Source organism: Triturus cristatus, chromosome 9 (genome assembly GCF_964204655.1).
Source record: "Triturus cristatus chromosome 9, aTriCri1.1, whole genome shotgun sequence".
Lineage (NCBI taxonomy): Eukaryota > Metazoa > Chordata > Amphibia > Caudata > Salamandridae > Triturus > Triturus cristatus.
The window spans coordinates 60,218,006-60,241,060 of record NC_140592.1 but is presented as its reverse complement, the minus strand read 5'-3'; the positions used below and the strand labels follow the sequence as shown (position 1 = coordinate 60,241,060).

General features: G+C 47.7%; 1 protein-coding gene across 2 annotated transcripts in view; it reads left to right on the top strand.

Moving 5' to 3' along the window:
- Positions 1–23,055, top strand: part of PODXL2 (podocalyxin like 2) — a 277,786-nt gene that overhangs the window by 6,090 nt on the left and 248,641 nt on the right. Inside the window, exon 1 of one of the 2 annotated variants that reach the window (XM_085624406.1) lies at positions 1,660–1,781. The exons of the other annotated variant lie outside the window; for it this stretch is intronic. The gene's annotated coding sequence lies outside the window, so the exon portion shown is untranslated. Of the gene's footprint in view, positions 1–1,659; positions 1,782–23,055 lie in introns of those variants that run through there. 2 annotated transcript variants of the gene reach the window in all.

Here is a 23,055-nt window from a genome sequence, read left to right as displayed (position 1 = left end):
TGCTTAATACCCATCTCTTTTAAAAACTCTTGCATCTTGTCAGATATCAACTGGGAACCATTATCTGAAACCAAAATCTCTGGAACACCTTCCCTAGAAAACACATATTCCAAAAATTCAATAACCACATAAGTGGTCACACTGCTGGCCATTCTTACCTCCGGCCACTTAGAAAAATAATCAATCAAAACAATAGCGTAACCATCTTTAGCTGATACTGCAGAAAACTGACCCATGTTATGTTATGTTGTTATGTTACTGGGTATTTGTTGAGCGCGCGGCTACTCCCAAGAGTGTCCCGGCGCTGTGTGCTGCTGGGGAACCCATCCTGGCTTTCCCTGTGAGATGGTCCCTACTGGGCATCTCCAAGGTGAAGACAAGCATCCCCGGCGCTGATGGGGCCGTAAGTGGAGATTAAGCAAGCTATTGCCCAGAGTTGCTGAGTGGGATCTATGGTTAGAGTGGGCACCGAGGCGAGAATTATCGTGTCCGCTGACCTTGGTTCAAGACCCTGCCGCGTCGGGAATCGAACCCTGGTCCCGGGCCGACTTCTGCTTCTGGGTTTGCCGCCTCTAACCAGTGAGCCACACCACTCCACAATAGCAATTTTTTTGCCACGGTCCCACAGGCAACTCCACCATGGTCAAGGGTATACACATAGGTTTAACCACCTTATCACTAGCACCACTCGCCTTACAATTCCTAACCCAATGATCTACCAAAGAGTCAACACCGGGCCACCAAAAACTTTCTTTTATTCTTCTTTTGGTAGTTGAAATGCCACCATGACCCTTGTGACTCTTGTCTTTTTAAAAAAAAATAATAATTCTTTTGGAAAGTCTGGTATATACATAATTTCATAAATAAATATTGTTATATTGTAATTGTGCTTACAACCAAAGTCACAGTACAATACTTTGCCTTCAACATTCCATATTTACATATTTAGATACATATGTGAACATTACTTCCTAAATGTCTTCCTTATATATCCATGTCAATAAGCGTTCCCATATCTTCATTCCCTTCTTCCTTGCTTATTGTCCTTTACAGTTATATAAGGAAATTTCCTGCCGACTAATACTCAATACACGATGTAGCCATAAGTGGTAGGTAGGAGGCTCACTGTCTTTCCAAGCAGTAGCTATCAATAAACGTGCTATGGCTAATGTTATAAATACAAAATCTCTTGGTACTGTATCCAGATTTGCCCGATTATCATATCCTAGAAGCATCGTGGCTGGGGTAATCATAATTTCTATATTCAATGTCTGTAGCCAAAAATCCTCTATACCTTTTTTAAGATTTGAAAGTTTAATACTGGAATAGAACATATGTATGATGTCTGCCGGACCCCTTTGGCACCTCAGACATTTATCATTTTTCCTCTTCCCCCATCCATAAAGTTTAGCTGGTATGTAATACAGATTATATAGGGTTTTGTAGTGTTGGGCTTTTAAATTGGCTGACAGGAAGATCTTTATCCCTAATTCAAGTGCCATGTCCAAATCGACCTCCCCGTCGCCCAGCTTTCCTACCCATTTTGATTGAGTTTTATTCATATCTCCTGCCTTTCACCTTCCCCTCCGAAGCGGAGTCTTTCCGGATCACACCTGGAGCTCGGTGTCCCAAGCGACGTGCCGTTCCTGCTTCCAGCTCCGCGTCAGTGCCCGTCATTGCAGCTCGAGTTCCCTCCATCCTGGGAAAGCCGGTTGCGCTCGTCAATCCCTTCCCTTGTACTCTGGATTGAATCGACTTGGGCTTCGGCTTCATATTGCACGGTGAGTGTATGTTGTGGATGGCAGCGTTTTCCAGCGTGATGCTTAAATTGTAGCAAGCGGACGATGACCCTTGTGACTCTTCTCAATGATATCATTTCACATGCCCACAGGAGGCACAATCCTGCCCCCTCTCTAGATGATACCATTCGACACACACAACTCTTCCTTAATCTTCCAAAAAGCAGAACATTCCCCACGTAAAGATGACTCCCTCGGCCAACCGCCCACAATGTTCTTCTCTACCTCTCTCAAAACCACATCCTTATCCATTTCATGCAACCACAATTCTTCAGACAACACATTACACATTACCTTCTCCCCACATTCAATAGACATGATATCCTTGAAAGTAAAAGCGACCTCACACTCCCTTACCCCTTTCACCACATCAGTCACATCCATGTTGATGCTGTTCACAGATGTAGACCAACGCCTCGTAGATGCTGACGCTGTTAAATATGTTAACACAACCGGTCACTTCCTCACTGCTCCGCCGTAACTGTAACTTCTAAATCACCGCTGTACTAGAATTATGCTTCTCCTTCGTACTTGAAACCGTCCCAAAATGGCCGCCACACATCTCGCAGAGATGTGAGGACGCGACTATCCTAGTAAAATGGCTGCACTCAATAGAACGCTGACTCAGCTGCCAATGAAGCAGTCCAGCTGCAAAATGGACGTCGCTTGAATGACGTCATCAACATTTCATACTGCGACTTACACAACGTTAGAAGAATCGCTTCGCAGATTGGCACACCAAATCCTCAGAAAATGTCCAGACAAGAAGTTTCAAGGCACAACAACACAGTATGCACCAGTAAAATCATCTTCAAGAAGTTCTACAGGAAGTCGACTGCCGAATGAAGAACTCAGAAGAAATCTATGGTGGATCATCATGGAGTCGCCGGTGCCGCTTTTAGCCATCCTCGTCGCCATTGTTGAAAAGAGGGTCCTCAGACGGTAAGTGATGGTCAATAAACTTTTAACTGACTTACGTAGCATAAGCGGCACCAGAGACATCAGCCTTTATAGTCCTTCCAACCGTCCCACTCCCGAACCTCCACCCTCAACATTCTCACCACACACATTCCACATGCCTTATGTGACCCACACAGAATAGTAATAATACCACACACACCTAAGTTGGTGAGGTAGTATAATTCTTACCAGTGTACTGACCAAGCACCCATTCTTTCTATGGAACATAGTTCAGAGGGTATCCAACTCTTATAATCAAAACTCATCCGAGTTATGGAACTGGCAATGCCAATCATGATGCCTGCATCACACGACTCAGGAATATTCAAACTGCCAGTTTTAATTGAAGTATTCTGCAGTGCTTCCCACCAATTGGAGTGTGAGCAGTATATGTTCAGGTCCACGAAGATAAAGGACATTGATGTAGTGCAGATGTGAACGCACAAAGGGCGATGGTCACCTGGGCTCCAGGAGGGAGGGGAAGATTCCCCTGATAGTTCTCAGCCAGTGGGAGTATGCCTTGACATCCACACTGATCTAAAGTCCAAAGTTGAGGTCAGAGTCCCACATTAATGCAAGGCTTTTCACTGTGGGCGCTGATGAGGGTAGGGTGTCAAGTTCCGTAGTCCTCCAGACTGCAGCCATCATGTAAGTCAGTGATCGACAGGTGAGATTTTATGTATTTTTGTCTTTTGGCTTCAGATGGTTTCTAGTCAATTAGGAGTGGAAAGCAGAGGCAGGATCTGAGGGCAGAGTAGTAGATGTCTGAAGGGGTTTCCAGTGTCTGTAGGACCTTAGTGTTGTCTGCATTGTTGTAGAATTTGAGGCAGCATGAGTCAATGCGTCAAGGCCACCGCTTGAGATAGACTGTGGACAAGATTGGAACATTCAGAGAGCTATCTGGTACCACACAGGTGATTGGATAAAGAGATGAGTTGAAAGGTGTGGTTTACATTACAATTGTCCAGTTTTAGAGGATGAATGACTTCCAGTATGATGTTGTGTCCTGGATCCCAGTGCCACAAACGAGCATAAATGTAGGGTGAAGGACCATTTCAAAGGACGTGTGGAGGATTTGTAGTTAATTGAAGGCTGCATCTCTTTGTGTTCCCTAGGGACTGTTACAATGATGGAGAATTCCAGCCCATTGTGTTAGCAGAAGTTAACCCAGGAACCAACTAGGAGTTTTAGTTCTTTATGTAGATGTTGAGTTGGGTGAGCATTGCTCTTCCATTGGCTAACACAGAATTGGTCTGCTGGTGATTGGCTGTCATGGAGATTAGTTCTGAGTGACCCAGTTTGATGGATCAAGCATGAGCTTCTTTAGGAATGGTGTAACATAGGAGGTCTCCAAAATACCCACCATATTTTGTCTAGGAAGAAAGAGTGCAGATTTATTTGCACTGTGGGAAATGCAAGGAGCTTCCTGACATGACTGGCAGTCAGGAGCCGGCTAGGGGTCGAGATTTATGTCTCCATGTAACCAGATCCGGGAAGTTGGAGGCTGATAACTTGGAGAAAGGCTTCAATGAAGCAGAGGTAGGAGACAAGGGCGAGGGCCAGGAGTTGGATTGGGAGACGCTGAGGCTGGTCGAATTGTTGCAAAGTGAGATTCCAGATCAGCAGCTTTGGTGTCAAGGTGATCCACCAGCACAGTGTAGATTCGTTGAGGTGCAGTGGGCTCAGCGTTGCTTGCTGTATTCAGGCAGGACCATGAAAAGTTAATTTGAGAGGCGGTTGAGTCAGTGAGAAGGGCGGCACAGTTCTCATTTACCTTTCTGTTGGATGGCCTATATAGGGTCTGAGCTGGTGGTTGTGTCACAGTTTGTCCACTGGTTCTGCACTGGTCTTCTGTGTACATTCCAGGATGTGATTCTTTGTTGTGAATGCACAGAGCAGCTTCTTAAATCACTTCTGCCCTTGGCAGTGGGGTCAGGAGTGTGAACATCTACCACAGAATTGTGGGGTCATTCCCAAGGCATCCTTTCTGAAGGCACACACCTGTGAAAAGTCCTGTGATGCTTTGTCTGAGTGTTACCACAATGTTTATGTAAGACACAGGGGATAGATTTCTTACTGGAATTGACATTTGTGCCTATAAATTGATAAATGTAGCAGGTACTTTACCACCCACTCGTCTCTTCATATCTTCCTGATCTATTCTGCATTGAGCAAACACAAGGAGATGATGGACGGAGCACTGAAACTTTTCAGACACTCACACCCAGTCACAGATCTGGGTTGAATCCATCATCGTTCTTTAGCTCACTTCGCCACCTCAGTTCATCTCCTCGTGTTTGCTCTATTCTGCATTGAACCTGTGATCCACAGGGTAAAGCAGACCTTGCAGTAGGCATAAGGGAACATTTGACCTGAAGGTCTCTCTCTATACCTCTCTTTATCCCACTCCCTGGCACAAACACCTGCCGCAGGCCCCCCCTCCTCTGCAACAACCAAGTGAACTTAGTAAGCTATCTTACTAGTATCACTGTGACAGGCGCATACACCCGCCAAGCTATGTTATTTGCTTTGGGAGGTGCAGTCTGCAGGGTACACACCGATACCTTGCAGACTGTACTTTCAGCAGATGCAGTAACCTAGCATGCTACTTTAACAAGATTGCAGCCACTACTCTTCAGGTTACACAAACACACAAACACACTTACTTCTCCACAACATGCACATTAACAATGTCATTATCTTAATTCCATTGGAAACTGCAACCTGCAGGCTTCGTGCAGATCCCTGTACTAGACAATCATCCCCGGAGCTGCATTGGAAGGACTGCACCAGTGGCCTGGAAGTTACACAACTTTCTGTAGCATAATCTCAAGTCTCTGAGCTCTGACCAGTTTGTTTCCTGCTCTTTTATCCAACATTTAAAGGACTAGAAATCTTGGCTGGATCTGAAGGATGTCTTTCTACCTCTTGTGCAGAGGTTTATATAAACGGTCGATGTAAGTCAGGGGTCTGCAACCTTTTTGGTAATAAGAGCTTCTTATGGTCAATGAAACTCACCTCAAGCTACTAATAGGATTAGTGTTGTAATCGTGACGCATCAGACAAGATTACGCGAGTCACCTCCCTATGTAAACTTGCCTGCAGTGACCACCTCAGTGCAACAGGCAGCATTGGCAGCAGTAATGCGAAAAACACAGGCGTTCGCCAATGTGCTGTGTTTTTACGTGGGTAATACATAACGGCCATAGCTTAAAAGCCCCTGGAACCAAGGTAATAATATTAGTAATAAACCTCTCCAACACCACATGATTTATCACTGAAATATCAGATTTGAATAGATTTTGGAAATTCAAACATCAGCTTATTGGTTCGGAAAATACACACATTTGCGTCTCTAAGATGCACTTTTTTCTAAACTTATTCAGTCAAGCAAAAGCTTCTAGTCCATCAGGCTGGACTGTACACAGAAGAGCCACCAGTGGCTCACGAGCTACTCATTGGAGAAGCCTGAATGGAAGCAGATGGCACCACGGCTGGACTGGTAATGCAAACCAGCCCTGACAATCAACTCGGACCAGCCCCCAAGGGAGGGGGGGGGGGTGGTATAAACACTGCTGCTGTGCTACGCTGCTGCTTTTATTTTTTATACCAGGGGCCGAAATTGCAGCGCTGCTGCAAAACTGGCCTTCAGTAGCAAAACCGGACCCCAGTGGTGCAAAACTGGACCCCAGCCTTCTGGCCCGCCGGGAAAACATTGGTGCCCGCTACGGCCAGTCTGGCCCTGGATGCCACAGGCTGTGTTTTTATGCTACACGTGTAGTGAATTGCCTCGAGGCAGTGAATAGCAAGTGTTCTCATCACCGTGCCGAATTGTTTTAATTTTATCAACCACAGAAGGATGAAAAGGTGCGCTGGTCCCTCCAGGATTCGGAAGTGGAGCCATGTAGATTGAGCAGATCTCCGCAGCAGATGTGCTAATCTCATCAGGAAGAAGAAAGTGTTTCAACTCCCTCCTGAAATGCTTGATGCCAGCTCACTTAATGAGAGAGCTCGGAGTGTCTCAGTTCAGAGATTCCACCACACACTGCAAGTTAGAACAGAGGTGCACTGAGGGAGCTGTGAAGACGTGTCATCACTGGGACCACAGTGCACTCTGCAGATCAGGGAGAGGTGCTTGGGGAAGCTCTGATGAGGTCTCCCAGCTCCAGGCTGCTCAAGTATGAGTCACAGTCTGCTTTACAAATGAAACATTAATTCATTAATTCATTCATTCAGTCATTTGTGTCTCAGTACTGCTATAGTAGGCAGGGTGGGAGGATAAATGCTTACCCTGGGTTTTTTGAGACGATAGTGGGGTGCTGAACCAAAAGATTGGAGTGGTGCACTACTTCAACAAGTCATTTAGTCTCGTTATATTGTCTAAGTAATTCCTTTATTTTTCATCAATTTCCAAAAGTTTAAGATAGTGGGGTGCTATTAAAACCAAGGTGAAGACACATTGAGGGAACATTTTAGACTCCCCAGTAATGGGGTGCAGATGCCATGTGCAAGCTGAGATGGCGGCAGGGGCGTAACATAGGCCCCCGCAGCCCCTGCGGTTGAGGGGGGGCCCCAAGCTCCAGGGGCCCCCTCGGCACTGCACTCTGGCCGGAGAGCTTCTGATTGAGCCGGGAGGGGGCCCCTCTTCGTACCGTGCAGGGAGCCCCCCTCAATTTTCGTTACGCCAGTGGATGGCGGTGCTTTGAAGAGAGTGCCGTAAGGCCAGTGCATAGTGCAATCCGTGTGAGTACAGTGTGGCACCTCTGATGCGGAGTACTGGTGTACTAGAGTATTATGCAGTTCAGGGCTGAGGGGTTTTGTGAAGCTGTGTTGGATATCTGCCTCTTGCTGTTCAGAAGCCCATTATAAGAGCTCTCCAAAGAGGTCACTAGTGGGATGTCAGTGTCAGTCAGTCACAGAGGCAGACTGTGAGAGTCATGTCTTTGTCGGGGACTGGAGTATCAGCGAATGATGTGGGCAGATTATTAGCTTTGTATGTGGTATTTCTATAGCATGAACCTAGTTTAAAATGCAGCGGAGCGCGGTGCAGGATCAAAGGGTAGCATACTGTTCAAGAGGGATGGTTGTGGACGGTTAGTACATTCTTATGTAGTGTTCTATAAAGAGGGAGTCTTCAATCTTTCCTAAATTGGAGCATCATTAGGGCAGGCCTGATGCAAATGAGGATGCTGTTCCAGATCCCGGGTGCATAGATGGAAAAGAACTGCTGCCCTGTTTTAAAAAAAATTTAATCACTTATTAGAACATTTGAAGAGCTCCATTGTAGATAATGGAGTGCTCAGGGCTTCTAATGGCTAGTAGAAGCCTGGAGAGCAACATTCCAATGTTTTTTTCATTTCACAGCTGTTGCTGAGAACAAAGGCATCTCAGAGCCCGAGGGGATTTACACCCCCCTTGGGCACCGAGAGGCCTTTGTTTTTAGAAATTAGAACAATTTGCCTTCTAGGGGCGGAATGCTCTAATAGCCTTAGAGCCCTCCATGGTGGGCTTTAATGCCCATTAAAGGCCCTCTCCCTTGTTAAAGGCCCTCACCTTCGACTCGGGCTTTTAATGCTGCAGCGGGCCTTTAATGGCCGGTAGAGCCCTCTACGGAGGGCTCTAAGGCTATATTAGTCTCCAGCCTGAAGGAGACGTCATAGTCTCCAGTCCAATTTAAAGTGGGCCCCTGTATGGCCACTGAAAAATGGGTAATTACCAAAGTATTGCCGCACCTGAGTCCTGCAGCAGTTTCTAATTTTTGTGCCATTTCTAACCTGGAAATTTCACCTGCTTTTGAATGGATGGAATGTCAGAGACGGCGAAGAACAGTACTGCGTGATTTGGCTATTAATTCTGTTTCTGAACAAACTGTGAATTCCTAGACACTTGTATTGGAATCTTATGGACGTAGTGTAACATGTTAAATCCATTCCCTCTCTCTAAAAGACAGAGTGCACTACAAACACACTATAAAACTAAAACTTTAGCACTGGATAAACTTTACTTTGTAAATATATGGCAGACAATCAAAGTTCTGTGTTAACCTATGTTGTGATATATTTCACTTTGTAGTTAATAAGTAGGGTCAGTGGAAGTATAAGATTATGCGGCACGGTGTGTTCCGCATCATTATGGATTTACTGCACTTGGCACATAATCCACCATCTGTTGAATAATTTACAGTTTTAAACACAATAATTATTTTTTGCACTAACGGATCAAAGGTTACCAAAAATATACTAGACATGATGCTGCACAGCCTAACTGATCATCTCTCAGTTGCTGGTTGCTGTATTAATGGGTTAATTCAGTACTGTTGTGGCCAGGCAGTATTAATGTGTGTTGAAATGACAAAATAGTGATATAATAGTGCCACAGAGGCTGCCATTTCTTGGTACTTCATTTAGCAAATCCTGTCATATAATATGGTCTTACACAACTGTATAATTCCAAGATAAATACTTTATTATATTTCTTACTTTTCCGAATATCATCTCCCCTCCCACAGGCCCCGCTGGAGCATCCCCTTCTCCCTACTCTGCCCTCTCGGCCTCTGTCCTACCAGCTCATCGCCCTGGTAAGGGTCACCCCTCACATCTCACTAAGACATAAGTGTGGCACACATGCTCAGCAGTGGTCCTGTTTTGTGACTTTGAAGCACTGCAGGCGCTAGATACAGGGGCACAGGGTCCAGGCTGGATGCAGACTCCAGATGCAGGACACAGGGCCCTGGCTGGATGCAGACTCCAGATACAGGACACAGGGCCCTGGCTGGATGCAGGTGCCAGATGAAGGGACACAGGCTCCTGGATGATTTTAGGTGCCGGATGCAGGGACACAGGGTCCAGGCTGGATGCAGGCACCAGATACATGGACACAGGGTCCAGGCTGGATGCAGAACCAGACGCAGGGACACAGGTTCCAGGTTGGATGCAGGTGCCAGATGAAGGGACCCAGGGTGCTGGCTGGATGCAGGTGCCAGATGCAGGTACACATGGTCCTGGCTGGATACAGGCCTGCCTAGCAAGAAAGATACAGGGTCCTGGCTGGATGCAGGCCTGCTCAGCAAGAGAGAGGCACAGGGCCCTCACTGGATGCAGGTGCCAGATGCAGGGACACAGAGTCCTGGCTGGATGCAGGCGCCATAATGAGGGACATAATTTGAGCATCACTGGCCAATTTTTGTATCACTCTCAGCATAATTGCCGTATATGTTCGTCATGGTTACCTATGGATCTCATAAACAATCGTGAGGATGCCAACGGCAATTAATGTACGCTATTGAACCTAGCATGGTGTGCTGTACCTGGGTAACACTAATTACCTACACCTAAGGTTACATTACACTAAACCACTGCTGGTGCAGTCACCATCCTAATTTCAAAGTTTGAATCATCTTCACAAGCACTGGTGCTAGTTCACAGTTAGACACGTACCTCTAGCAATGTGACTTTTAGACTCACAATATTTAGACTCACAGGCTCGCTTGACTTGATGATACTATACTACACATCATAGAGCATGTGAGTTCATGTAAATTGCTCCTTGCATTAGAAACCTCCCTAATTGGACCTTTGGTTGTTCTTGTTTTTATCTCCCCCCCTTTCCTTCCTTTCAGGTCTCAACTTGCTGGGCCAAATTGGACCCGGTTTTTCTAACTGCAAACTGGTTACTATCATACCATAATAATTCTGGGACCAGAATTGCGGTAGTGCCAGAGTACAACCAAAATCCTTCTACCATGGTCCTGATGAAGTACCACTTCACCCGCTAGGGGCTACTCTTGGAATGAAACATGTCGACCTTATACACCAGACAAGCCCTGTAGGACCATTATATCCAGCCAGGGCTCCTTTCTTTTAATTAGGCTAGTGCCCCCCTCCCCTTGGAATAAAAGTCAATCAATCAAGCAATCAATCAGGGAATTGTATGCACGCTACTCACCCATGAGGGTCTCAAGGCGCGGGGGGGGGGGGGGTCCGCCACAGATCGGTTTAGCTGAAGAGCCAGGTCTTGAGGGTCTTCCTGAAGGTGTTCAGGGAGGGGGTGCGTCTGATGCCTGCCGGGAGCTCGTTCCAGGTCGTGGCTGCAATGTGAGAGAAGGATCTTCCGCCTGGTCTGGCTCTGTGGATGTGCTGGGTTTCAGCCAGTGCGAGGTTGGAAGATCGGAGGTTTCTTTTGGGTACGTGGAAGTTGATTTTGTTGTTGAGGTTTTTGGGTCCGTTGTTGTGTAGGCATTTGTAGGCATGAGTGAGGATTTTGAAAGTGACTCTTTTCTCCACGGGGAGCCAGTGGAGACTTCGTAGGTGTTGGCTGATGTGTTCGTGTCGGGGGATGCCGAGGACGAGTCTGGCGGCGGTTTTCTGTATTGTCTGGAGTTTGCGGAGTAGGGAATTGTTGATGCCGGCATAGAGTGCGTTTCCATAGTCCAGTCTGCTGGTGATGAGTGCGTGGGTGACTGTCTTCAGGGGGGATCCACTTGAAGGTCTTGCGGAGGATGCGGAGGGTGTTGAAGCAGCTGGCGATTCATGGTGAGTGATGAGTCGAGTATGATGCCGAGGTTTTTGACGCGGTTTGAGGGGATAGGTGGGCTTCTGAGGGCGATCGGCCAACAGGTGGTGTCCCATGCAGAAGGGGTGGTACCGAGGACGAGGACTTCTGTCTTCTTGGTGTTGAGCTTCAGGCAGCTGTTGGTCATCCAGACTGCAACGTCTTGCATTCCTTTCTGGAAGTTGAGTTTGGCAGTGGTGGGGTCTTTGGTGAGGGAGAGGATGAGCTGGGTGTCGTCGGCGTAGAATACGATGTTGAGGCCGTGTTGTCGGACGATGGCTGCGAGGGGGGCCATGTTGATGTTGAAGAGGGTGGGGCTCAGTGAATCACCCTGTGGGACTCCGCAGGTGATTTTCGTGGGGTCGGAGAGGAAGGGTGGGAGTCTGATCCTTTGGCTTCTTCCGGTGAGGAATGATAGGATCCAGTCCAGGGCTGTTCCTTGTATGCCTCCGTTGTGTAGTCTGGCGACTAGTGTGCGGTGGGAAACGGTATCGAAGGCTGCTGATAGGTTGAGTAGTATGAGGGCTGCGGAGTGGCCTTGTTTCAGGAGGGTGCGGATGTCGTCTGTGGTGGCAAGTAGGGTGGTCTCTGTGCTGTGATTGCTTCGGAATCCGGATTGGGACGGGTCAGGACGGCGTTCTCTTCAATGAATTGTGTAAGTTTCCTGTTGACTGTTTTCTCTGCAACTTTGGCTGTGAAGGGGAGGAACGAGATGGGCCGATAGTTCTTGAGGTCGGTGGGGTCAGCTGTGGGCTTCTGGAGCAGGGATCTGACTTCTGCGTGCTTCCAGTCGTCTGGGAAGGTGCCTGTTTTGAAGGTGGTGTTGATGGTGCGTTGTAGTTCGGATGTGATGGCGGCCACGGCTCTGTGGTAGATGTGAGGTGGCAGGGGTCGGTGGGGGCCCCCGAGTGGATGCTTTTCATGGTCGAGGCGGTGTCTTCGGCCGTGATCCGTGTCCAGTTGGAGATAGTGGGCTGGCTGGTGTTTCTGGGGGGGCGGGGGCCATCTGTGGTGCCTGGTGGATGGTCGATGAAGTTGTCGTAGAGGTTTTTGATCTTGAGGTGGAAATAGGTTTCAAGCTTGTCGCAGAGGTCTTGGGATGGCGTGATGTCCGTGGCTTCGCTGCGTGGGTTGGTGAATTCTTGAATGACACTGAAAAGTTCCTTGGAGTTGGTGGAGTTGACCAGGATTTTGTTGTGGATGAAGTTCCTCTTGGTGGCTCTGATCTGGTTGTGGTAGTCCGTCATGGCGTCCTTGTAGGTGGTGTGGTTTTTGGTTGTCTTGGTGTTTCTCCAGTTCTTCTCCAGGCGTCTGCAGGTGCGTCTGGCTTCTTGGAGAGCAGTGGTGAACCAGGTGGCTTTCCTGTGGTGTTGTCTGTCAGGGTTGCTTAGCGGTGTGAGCTCGTCTGCGCAGTTGGAGATCCAGGTGTGGAGTTCTCTAGCTGCGTCATTTGCATCGGGTGCCCGGGTGTGGTTGTCTTGGGTGAGGGTGGAGTTAAGTTGCTCGTCGGTAACCTTGCTCCAGTTCCTTCATGGTGGTCGTGGGGTTGGTTTGGGTGCCTTGTGTTTGTTGATGGTGAAGTGTATGCAGTGGTGGTCGGTCCATGGCGGCTGCGTTGTGTGGCTGAATTGGATGCTGTTTCCTGCAGCGAAGATGGGGTCGAGGGTGTGTCCTGCTCTGTGGGTCGGTTTGTTGATGAGTTGTTTAAGTGCGATGCTGGCGAGGTTGTCACGAAGGATAGTGGAGTTGGGGGTCGCTGGGGTTGTCGAGTTGGAAGTTCAGGTCTCCAATTAGTATGTAGTTTGTTGAGGAGATGGTGTGGGGTGCGATTAAGTCGGTGATGGTGGTGGCGAAGGGTGTTCGGGGGCCGGGGGGGGCTGTAGACTAGGGTTCCTCAAAATGTGGCTTTGGGGGTGGTCTGGATCTGGAAGTGCAGGTGTTCGGCGGAGGGGAAGGTTTCGCTGGAGGTGGTGAAGCCGAGGGTGCCCTTGTGGGCAATGGCGAGGCCCCCTCCTGGGTGGTTGGGGCGCTCTTTCCTCTGGATCTTGTATCCATCTGGGATGATGGTGCTGATGTCTGGGGCGGAGGATGCGTTGGTCCATGTCTCTGTGAAGAAGGCAATGTCGGGCGAGAGAGAGTCAAGTAGATTCCAGATTTCCATGGCGTGTTTGTGTATGGAGTGTACGTTGAGGATGATGCATTTCAGGGTGTCGCCGGTGCTGGCGTCAGCGGTGTTGGAGGCTGGGGTGGCGGTGACTGTCTGGCAGCAGTGGAGGCAGGAGAACTGGCTGTGGGTCGTGTTGGGCGAGGCCTGTTGGCATTCTCTAAGTCTTCCAGGTTTGAGTGCGAGGAGGGTGGTGGTGTCATAGCGATGGGTAATGGGAGGTCCAGGGTTCCTGGTGCTGGCCGTGATCGGGTCGCGGACGGGCACAGATGGGCTTGTCTTTGACGCGCCCTTGGCGCACTAGCGGCATGCCCACTGCACGTGTTCCCTGCGTGACCGCACAGCGGCCACCATTAAGTAGGGGAGGTGGGAGGGAGGAGAGGCTGGGAGGTGGGAGCGGGTGAATTCTGGGGGGAATTCTGGGGGGGAGGGGCCGCAGGGGCAGCAGCGGGAAAAGGCGAAAGGAACAGGCAGGCACGAGAAAATAAAAACAGTGGTGGAATTAGAGCAAGACACAGATGGGCAAAATAACAGTGGCACGACAGGTAAAAATTAAGAAGAAAAAAACGACTGAGAAAGGTTATGGTGGTTGCAGGCAGTCTGATCCCAGTTGGAGCGGCCAGCAGGCGCAGGAGCGCTCAGCAGCCTCGAACCTCCCAAAGAGGAGGTCGGTCTGGAGGCAAGAGACTGCACAGTGGAGCTGCGGGGAGATAGTGGACCTAGACCGAGGTCCACTCTCTAGACCTATTTTAATTTCCACACTCACCGCACGACCTAGCCTACACACCCGCACTCACCCTACGGCTTCATCAACAAAAGATCTCCACCAAAGAGCCCCTCCGTGGGTGCCCGTCGGGCATTGCAGCGCCGGCCCGACGAGGAGCAGGCCCAATGATGAAGCATGACATCCTTCGGGGTGTGTGAGGGCACTTTTTAGAAAGACCTGACTTCTCCCTCACTCTTAGGAACTGCATACCCCCTGTTTTTGCCATAATGAGGGACACAAGCTCCAGGCTGGATGCAGGTGCCAGATGCAGAGACACAGGGCCCTGTCTGGATGCAGGCCCCATAATGAGGGACACAGGGTCAAGGCTGGATGTAGGTACCAACAGCAGGGACACATGGCCCTGGTTGGATGCAGGACTGCCCAGAAAGAGAGGCACAGGGTCCTGGCCGTATCCAGGCATCAGATGCAGGGACAGAGGGTCCTTGCCGGATGTAGGTGTCATATGAAGTGACACAGGGTCCTGGCTGAATACAGGTGTCATATGCAGGGACCCTGGGTCCTGGCTGGATGCAGGTGCCAGATAACGGGACACAGGGTCCTGGCAGGATGCAGGTGCCAGATGCAGGTACCCATGGTACTGGCTGGAAGCAGGCCTGCCCAGCAGGAGAGATACAGGGTCCTGGCTAGATGCAGGTGCCAGATGGAGAGACAAAAGGTCCTGGCTGGGTGCAGGCCTCCCCAGCAAAAGAGACAGAGGGCCTCACTGGATGCAGGCGCCAGATGCAGGGACACAGGGTCCTGGCTGGATGCAGGCCGCATAATGAGGCACACAGGCTCCAGGCTGGATGCAGGTGTCAGCAGCAGGGACAGAGGGTCCTGGCTGGATGTATGCGCTAGATGCAGGGACACAGGGTCCTGGCTAGATGCAGGCGTCAGATGCAGGGACAAAGGGTCCTGGCTGGATGTACGCGCTAGATGCAGGGACACAGAGTCCTGACTGGGTGTAGGAACCAGATGCATGGACGCAGTGTCCTTGCTGGGTGTAGATGCCAGATACAGCGCCACAGGGTCCTGGCTGGATGCAGGCTCCAGATGCAGGGACACATGGTCCTGGCTGGGTGTAGGTGCCAGATACAGCGACACAGGGTCCTGGCTCTAGATGGAGGCACCAGGTGAATGGACACAGGGTCCTGGCTGTGTGTAGGCCTGCTCAGCAAGAGAGCGTGAGACTCATGCACAAGAATCCTGAGCCTATCCGTCCTGGGGAACATGTACAGCAAGTTAAAACAATGCATTGTAAAGGTCGACATGTATTACATGCGTGTCAACGACTGATAGTCATGGAGTCAGCTCGTAACCTTAGTTACATGTGGCAGGCATTGAGAATTTACAGAAGCGTAGCGTTTCCTGGGTTAGGGAACGTCCCTCTGAGCACAGCTGGGAATGATCGCTGAGGCCGATATTTAAAAAGAAATTCAGAAAAGGTTCAAACTAAAATGAGGTAATCCAAGTAACGTCGTGGTTGCTTGAAAGTCTTTTTAATCATATGACGATATTAAATTCAACATATCGTGATTCAACTTCAATGCATATTATACTTGACATTTTCAAATATCCCACTGCATTTTGGGCATTCATTTGCCCTTCATCAGGGGAAATCTAGACAAAAGAATGATTTGAAAATAATGAGGGACCTCTATTATGTCGGTGTAATTGCCAACTATATCAGAGTGCTCAAAGACGTGTGGTGAGTGAAAAATATCATTAGAAAAAAGTGCACGAAAATCTCGGTGTTTTGAGTGATGTTAATCACTGGCGGAATGTTAAACATGCAAAAATTCTATACCCGGATGAACTTTGGTGATGTTTAGAAGAAAATCCACAATCAGTTGTAACAATTCATGGACAGTAGACCCTGATGTATTATATTTTAACACCTTTCAAGTTGGTCTAATTGTCAATTATAGATGTGGTAATCAATGACATATTATTCTGTCTGTTGGTTTCTCCCCGCTAAGCAAGGTGCTAGATAAGTGATAGATAGGACTGTGTTTTATTGTGTTTCTTAATTTTGCATTTTTACATGTTTTTAATTGTAACCATATCCAGCAACTAAGGCCGTTTTTGGATTTTTAATATTGATTGACAAAACACTATGTGTACAGATTTATACAATAAATTGAAGTGAAAAAAAGTTTTCTTCGTGACATAAGGATTTTGTGTGCCAATACGGAGTGATATAGGAGTGATGAATTATGAGTGTTGAATGTATGCTGAGTGACAGTTAAAAATTACGGGACTCTCCGTTTCGCTTACTCCCAGAGGACACTTTTTGATTTTAGATGTTTAGAAGCCACAAAAATGTGGGCTGCAAGCAGTGAGGCGAACGGATGTACAAGATCTCTCGTGTGCGTTAATCCAAAGTGCCGGCAATCTGAAAGCTATTGGTGGTGTGGAGAATTAAGTCAGTGAACGGTTAAACGCAAATGTGGTTTAATGGAATTTGCTAAACGTGACGATAGAAAAACATTCTGCTGGTCCTTCAGTATGTATCTGAGTACCAATGCGGTTAAACGCTAAGTGCGTAATAGTGAGATGCAAGAACGTGTATTAGACATGCAATGGAAACGTGCTCTCGATCCTTCAAGGCGTCTTTGAATGCCTATTACTTATCTAAAGTGTCTGGAAGAACCGGGACATATTACAGTGTTGGTGCCGACTGTGATTCTGTTTGATCGTTTTGAGAAACTCGAAGTGGAGCTGGAGTGTAACAAATAAGAGACACAAAACTGAAGACGGACTTCATCAATTCTGTGAACCTTACACAAAAATGGGCGCCATCTTGGCAAGTGCAATAGCTCAATGTGTAAAGAACTTGTCCTGCGAATATTATCGTGAAGCTATAAACAGTGCTAACATGAACATGAAATATGAAAACCTCACAACCAAAGATGAAAGCCATGGGGGTGCGTGCATAATGGTAAAACCATGTTCATAACGATATTAGTAAGTCCGCCATTGATATTGACGAATCTGTATGTGGGGTAAAACACAACATAATGTGAGTTGTATAACAATGAATGTCTCTGTGCCTAAATTCACGGAACAATGAGCAGTTCTAAAGGGAACACCTCTAGGGTGACAATAGTGACAAAATAAGAGTAAACAAAGATTCCAGAACAACAGACAATCTATATGTATAAAATCACTCAAAATGTCATTAAAGTCATACGTAAGAAGATCATAGGTAACATGCAAATTCCATTCGGTCATTAAGACCCCTGGGTTTTATAGCGTCTAAAAAATGTATCCAATAGTTCTCGCTTTGTAACAAATAGTTGTTGTCTCTGCCTTCAATTTTTTCTACCACCTCCAAGATCGTAAATATCAACTGTGCCATGTTGTGATTGTTCTCAGGAAAATGAACAGCTATCACAGATTTTAATTTTTTTGTGTGGATGTTACTTTTGTGTTCATGTATGCGGGTTTTGATTTTCCTTTCTGTCTTGCCCACATATACAAGGCCACATGGGCATTTTAACAAATTGATCACGTTGCTCGTGTCACATTTGGCAGTCACGTTTAAACGAATTGGGGTGCCCTTCCTAGGATGAGTGATAGTCGTACCCTTGATAAGATTATTACAATTACTACAGTTGTAACAAGGTGACGATCCTTTGTAGGGTGAGAAAGCAAAAGACACACAATTGATGGACGGAATGCAGAACAAACCAAAACATTCACCCCCAGTCAAGAGATCTGGGTTAAATCCATCATTCTTTTGCTCACCATGCCACCCCAGTTTAGACCTGGCCATATGCAAATCAGTCTTGACCCTGTGCTTCATAGGAACAGTCCAGCCCGAACTGCCAAGCCAGGTCCTCCCTGGACCAGAAACAAGCATCCTAGGACCGGTATCGGAGTTTCACCCCTCTTCAGCCCGGACAGCTTGATTCCAGAGGCACAGTGAGCCCAGGACCCACGTCTGGGCATACCTGGAACACTTAGGGCGAGAAAGCGAAAGACAACCAATTGATGGACGGAATGCAGAACAAATCAAAACATTCACCCGCAGTCAAGAGATCTGGGTTAAATCCATCATTCTTTTGTTCACCATGCCACCCCAGTTTAGACCTGGCCATATGCAAATCAGTCTTGACCCTGTGCCTCATGGGAACAGTCCAGTCCGAACTGCCAAGCCAGGTCCTCCCTGGACCGTAGACAAGTATCCTAGGACCGGTTTCGGGGTTTCACCCCTCTTCAGGCAGGATAGCTTGATTCCAGATCTCTTGACTGGGGGTGGATGTTTTGGTTTGTTCTGCATTCTGTCCATCAATTGTGTGTCTTTTGCTTTCTCGCCGTAAGTGCACCAGGTATGCCCAGACGTTGGTCCTGGGCTCACTGTACCACTGGAATCGAGCTATCCTGGCTGAAGAGGGGTGAATCCCCGAAACCGGTCCTAGGATGCTTGTTTCCAGTCCAGGGAGGACCTGGCTTGGCAGTTCGGGCTGGACTGTTCCCATGAGGCACAGGGTCAAGACTGATTTGCATATGGCCAGGTCTAAACTGGGGTGGCATGGTGAGCAAAAGAATGATGGATTTAACCCAGATCTCTTGACTGGGGGTGAATGTTTTGATTTGTTCTGCATTCCGTCCATCAATTTTGTGTCTCTTGCTTTCTCGCCTTAAGTGCACCAGATATGCCCAGAAATGGGTCCTGGGCTCACAGTGCCAGTGGAATCGAGCTATCCTGGCTGAAGAGGGGTGAAACCCCAAAACCGGTCCTAGGATGCTTGTTTCCAGTCCAGGGAGGACCTGGCTTGGCAGTTCGGGCTGGACTGTTCCTATGAGGCACAGGGTCAAGACTGATTTGCATATGGCCAGGTCTAAACTGGGGTGGCATGGTGAGCAAAAGAATGATGGATTTAACCCAGATCTCTTGACTGGGGGTGAATGTTTTGATTTGTTCTGCATTGCGTCCATCAATTGTGTGTCTTTTGCTTTCTCGCCCTAAGTGCGCCAGGTATGCCCAGACGTGGGTCCTGGGCTCACTGTGCCACTGGAATCGAGCTATCCTGGCTAAAGAGGGGTGAAACCCCGAAGCCGGTCCTAGGATGCTTGTTTCCAGTCCAGGGAGGACCTGGCTTGACAGTTCGGGCTGGACTGTTCCCAGGAGACACAGGGTCAAGACTGATTTGCACATGGCCAGGTCTAAACTGGGGTGTCATGGTGAGCAAAAGAATGATGGATTTAACCCAGATCTCTTGACTGGGGGTGAATGTTTTGATATGTTCTGCATTCCGTCCATCAATTGTGTGTCTTTTACTTTCTTGCCCTAAGTGTGCCAGGTATGCCCAGACGTGGGTCCTGGGCTCACTGTGCCACTGGAATTGAGCTATCCTGGCTGAAGAGGGGGGAAACCCGTAAATCGGTCCTAGGATGCTTGTTTCCAGTCCAGGGAGGACCTGGCTTGGCAGTTCGGGCTGGACTGTTCCCATGAGGCACAGGGTCAAGACTGATTTGCATGTGGCCAGGTCTAAACTTGGGTGGCATGGTGAGCAAAAGAATGATAGATTTAGCCCAGATCTCTTGACTGGGGGTGAATGTGTTGATTTGTTCTGCATTCTGTCCATCAATTGTGTGTCTTTTGTTTTCTCGCCCCAAGTGCGCTAGGTATGCCCAGACGTGGGTCCTGGGCTCACTGTGCCACTGGAATCGAGCTATCCTGGCTGAAGAGGGGTAAAACCCCGAAACTGGTCCTAGGATGCTTGTTTCCAGTTCAGGGAGGACCTGGCTTGGCAGTTCTGGCTGGACTGTTCCTATCAGGCACAGGGTCAAGACTGATTTGCATATGGCCAGGTCTAAACTGGGGTAGCATGGTGAGCAAAAGAATGATGGATTTAACCCAGATCTCTTGACTGGGGGTGAATGTTTTGATATGTTCTGCATTCCGTCCATCAATTGTGTGTCTTTTACTTTCTTGCCCTAAGTGTGCCAGGTATGCCCAGACGTGGGTCCTGGGCTCACTGTGCCACTGGAATTGAGCTATCCTGGCTGAAGAGTGGGGAAACCCGTAAATCGGTCCTAGGATGCTTGTTTCCAGTCCAGGGAGGACCTGGCTTGGCAGTTCGGGCTGGACTGTTCCCATGAGGCACAGGGTCAAGACTGATTTGCATGTGGCCAGGTCTAAACTTGGGTGGCATGGTGAGCAAAAGAATGATGGACTTAGCCCAGATCTCTTGACTGGGGGTGAATGTTTTGATTTGTTCTGCATTCTGTCCATCAATTGTGTGTCTTTTGTTTTCTCGCCCCAAGTGCGCTAAGTATGCCCAGACGTGGGTCCTGGGCTCACTGTGCCACTGGAACCGAGCTATCCTGGCTGAAGAGGGGTAAAACCCCGAAACTGGTCCTAGGATGCTTGTTTCCAGTCCAGGGAGGACCTGGCTTGGCAGTTCTGGCTGGACTGTTCCTATGAGGCACAGGGTCAAGACTGATTTGCATATGGCCAGGTCTAAACTGGGGTAGCATGGTGAGCAAAAGAATGATGGATTTAACCCAGATCTTTTGACTGGGGGTGGATGTTTCGATTTGTTATGCATTCCGTCCATCAATTGTGTGTCTGATCCTTTGTAGGGTGGCGTTATAAGATCCCTTGTCAGGGGTGGTCTGATCAATTCTTGTATGTTTTTGCATCTGTTGTATGCAAACATAGGCATGTCTTTAAAAATTCCTTTGAAGTCTGGTTCTAGAGCTAAGATAGACCAAGGGGTGCGGATGGATTGTTTGAAACGGTGGCTCATGGTGGAATATTTGGAAACTACTACCATTCGTTGATGATCATGTTTCGTGGTTAGAGTCAGTAAATCAGATCGAGATTTACTCAAACTTCTTGCCTTGGCTTGTTCAAGGATTTTGACAGGATATCCACGTTTTTGGAATCTTTGTAGCATATTGTTGGTTTGGATCTGACAGTCAGTGGGGTCAGACACGATTCTCTTGACTCGAAGGAGCTGAGAGTAAGGTAGATGATTTTTGAGCGAGAATTGATGAAAGCTTTGATAATGCAACATGTTTCTATCCATGGACTTTCTGTATATTGTGGTTTCCAGCCTTTTTTTTACCTCTGTTTAACTGTACAACCAGATACGCTATTATGGATGGTTGGATGTCGAAGATGAATTGAATTCGATCATTAAGGGTGTTTAGGGAATTCAAAGCAGATGTGAGGGAAGAATGAGATCCTTTCCATAGGACAAAAATGTCATCGATGTATCTCAAAAATATCAAAGCATGATCTTTCCACGTTTCAGAGCTTAAGATGAATTTTTCTTCAAATGTGTGCATAAAGATGTTAGCGTAGGCTGGAGTGGCACAATTACCCATTGAAGTTCCAGACAGTTGGAGATAATATTCATTTTCCCATTTGTAGTAATTCTGGTACAAGGTAAGGTGAAGAAGTTCCATAAGAATACTTGAAACTTGTGATCGAGATTGGAATATAGGAGAGCTTCTTCAATAGCCTCTAAACCAAGATCGTGGGGTAAAGAAGTGTACAGAAACTTGACGTCTATGGTACACAACCACATTTCTTCATCGGGGTTCAGTGTGGTTTGGTTAATATTGTTAAGAAAATCGGTTGTGTCTCTGACATAAGTACGCATATTGATGACAAAAGGTTGTAGATGTTGATCCAGAAATTTGCCCACTGGTTCGTGTAAACTCCCTCTGGTGGAGACGATTGGGCGAAAAGGTGGGTGTTGTAAGTCCTTATGGATTTTTGGAAGCATATATAGAATTGGCGATCTGGGGTTAGTCTGCATCAAGTATTTTCTTACTTTGTCGCTGATGATACCACCTTCGGTTTCCTTCGTCAGTATAATGTTGAGGGGGTTCTGAAATTGATCTGTCGGATTGTATGTCAATTTGCAATATGTGTCAGCATCATTGACATGATTGAAGACTTATGTCTTTTAGAATGTGGTATCCATAATGACAAGGGCGCCGCCTTTATCCGCCTTCTGGCTATATTTTTAAGGATGTAAGATCTGAATAAACAGACAGATAACACTGCTGAGTGAGGCCTGAGCCTGTAAGGACTGAGTAACCTGGGACATAACACTGCTGAGTGAGGCCTGAGCCTGTAAGATCTGAATAACCAGGGAGATAACACTGCTGAGGGACTCTCAGAGATGCCATTCTTCTGTTATCCGAACCCACCGGCTCCCTTTAAGCCCCCTGTGGTCCCCCCTGTAAAGGCGCCTGATTGGAAACGTTTCCTTGGAGCATTAGTTGAGGCTGAGGGAGGGCTGTGGTCCGGGATCCGCAGAACAGTAAAAAGCAGGCTTGTTTCAGGAGACCCACAATGAATATGCATGAAAGTAAAATTACCTCTAATGAGACCTGGTGGAGCGGATTTGCATATTTCTCAGTCAGTCTAATAACCTTTCTGCTTTTATTATTCAATGAGTCGAGCCGCCCAGGCCTTGTCTGGGAGAATCGTTTGTGTAGAATATATTTTTATAGGCGCTATTTGACTCTGTAGTCACCAGCGCTGAGAAGAATCCAATGTCTGCAGTTAAAGTCATTTGCAGGGATACAAGACGACTTCATGCCACCTAGTTTCCCAGTCTGTGCTTTCGATGAACACCGCTGCATTCTGGGTGTTGTAGTCTGTGTTCAATTCATTTGGAGTGACCTGCTTGAAAACAATGATTTCTGAAAGGAAAAGCCACAAGCGGAAAAGTTGTGTCTTGGTGAGAGCAAGTCATCTGGTAACCCTAGCCATGACAGCCCTGGTCCAGAGGTGACCCCCTCGCCTCAAGCCATGTCTTCCCAGACAGTTTCCAGTCCATGAC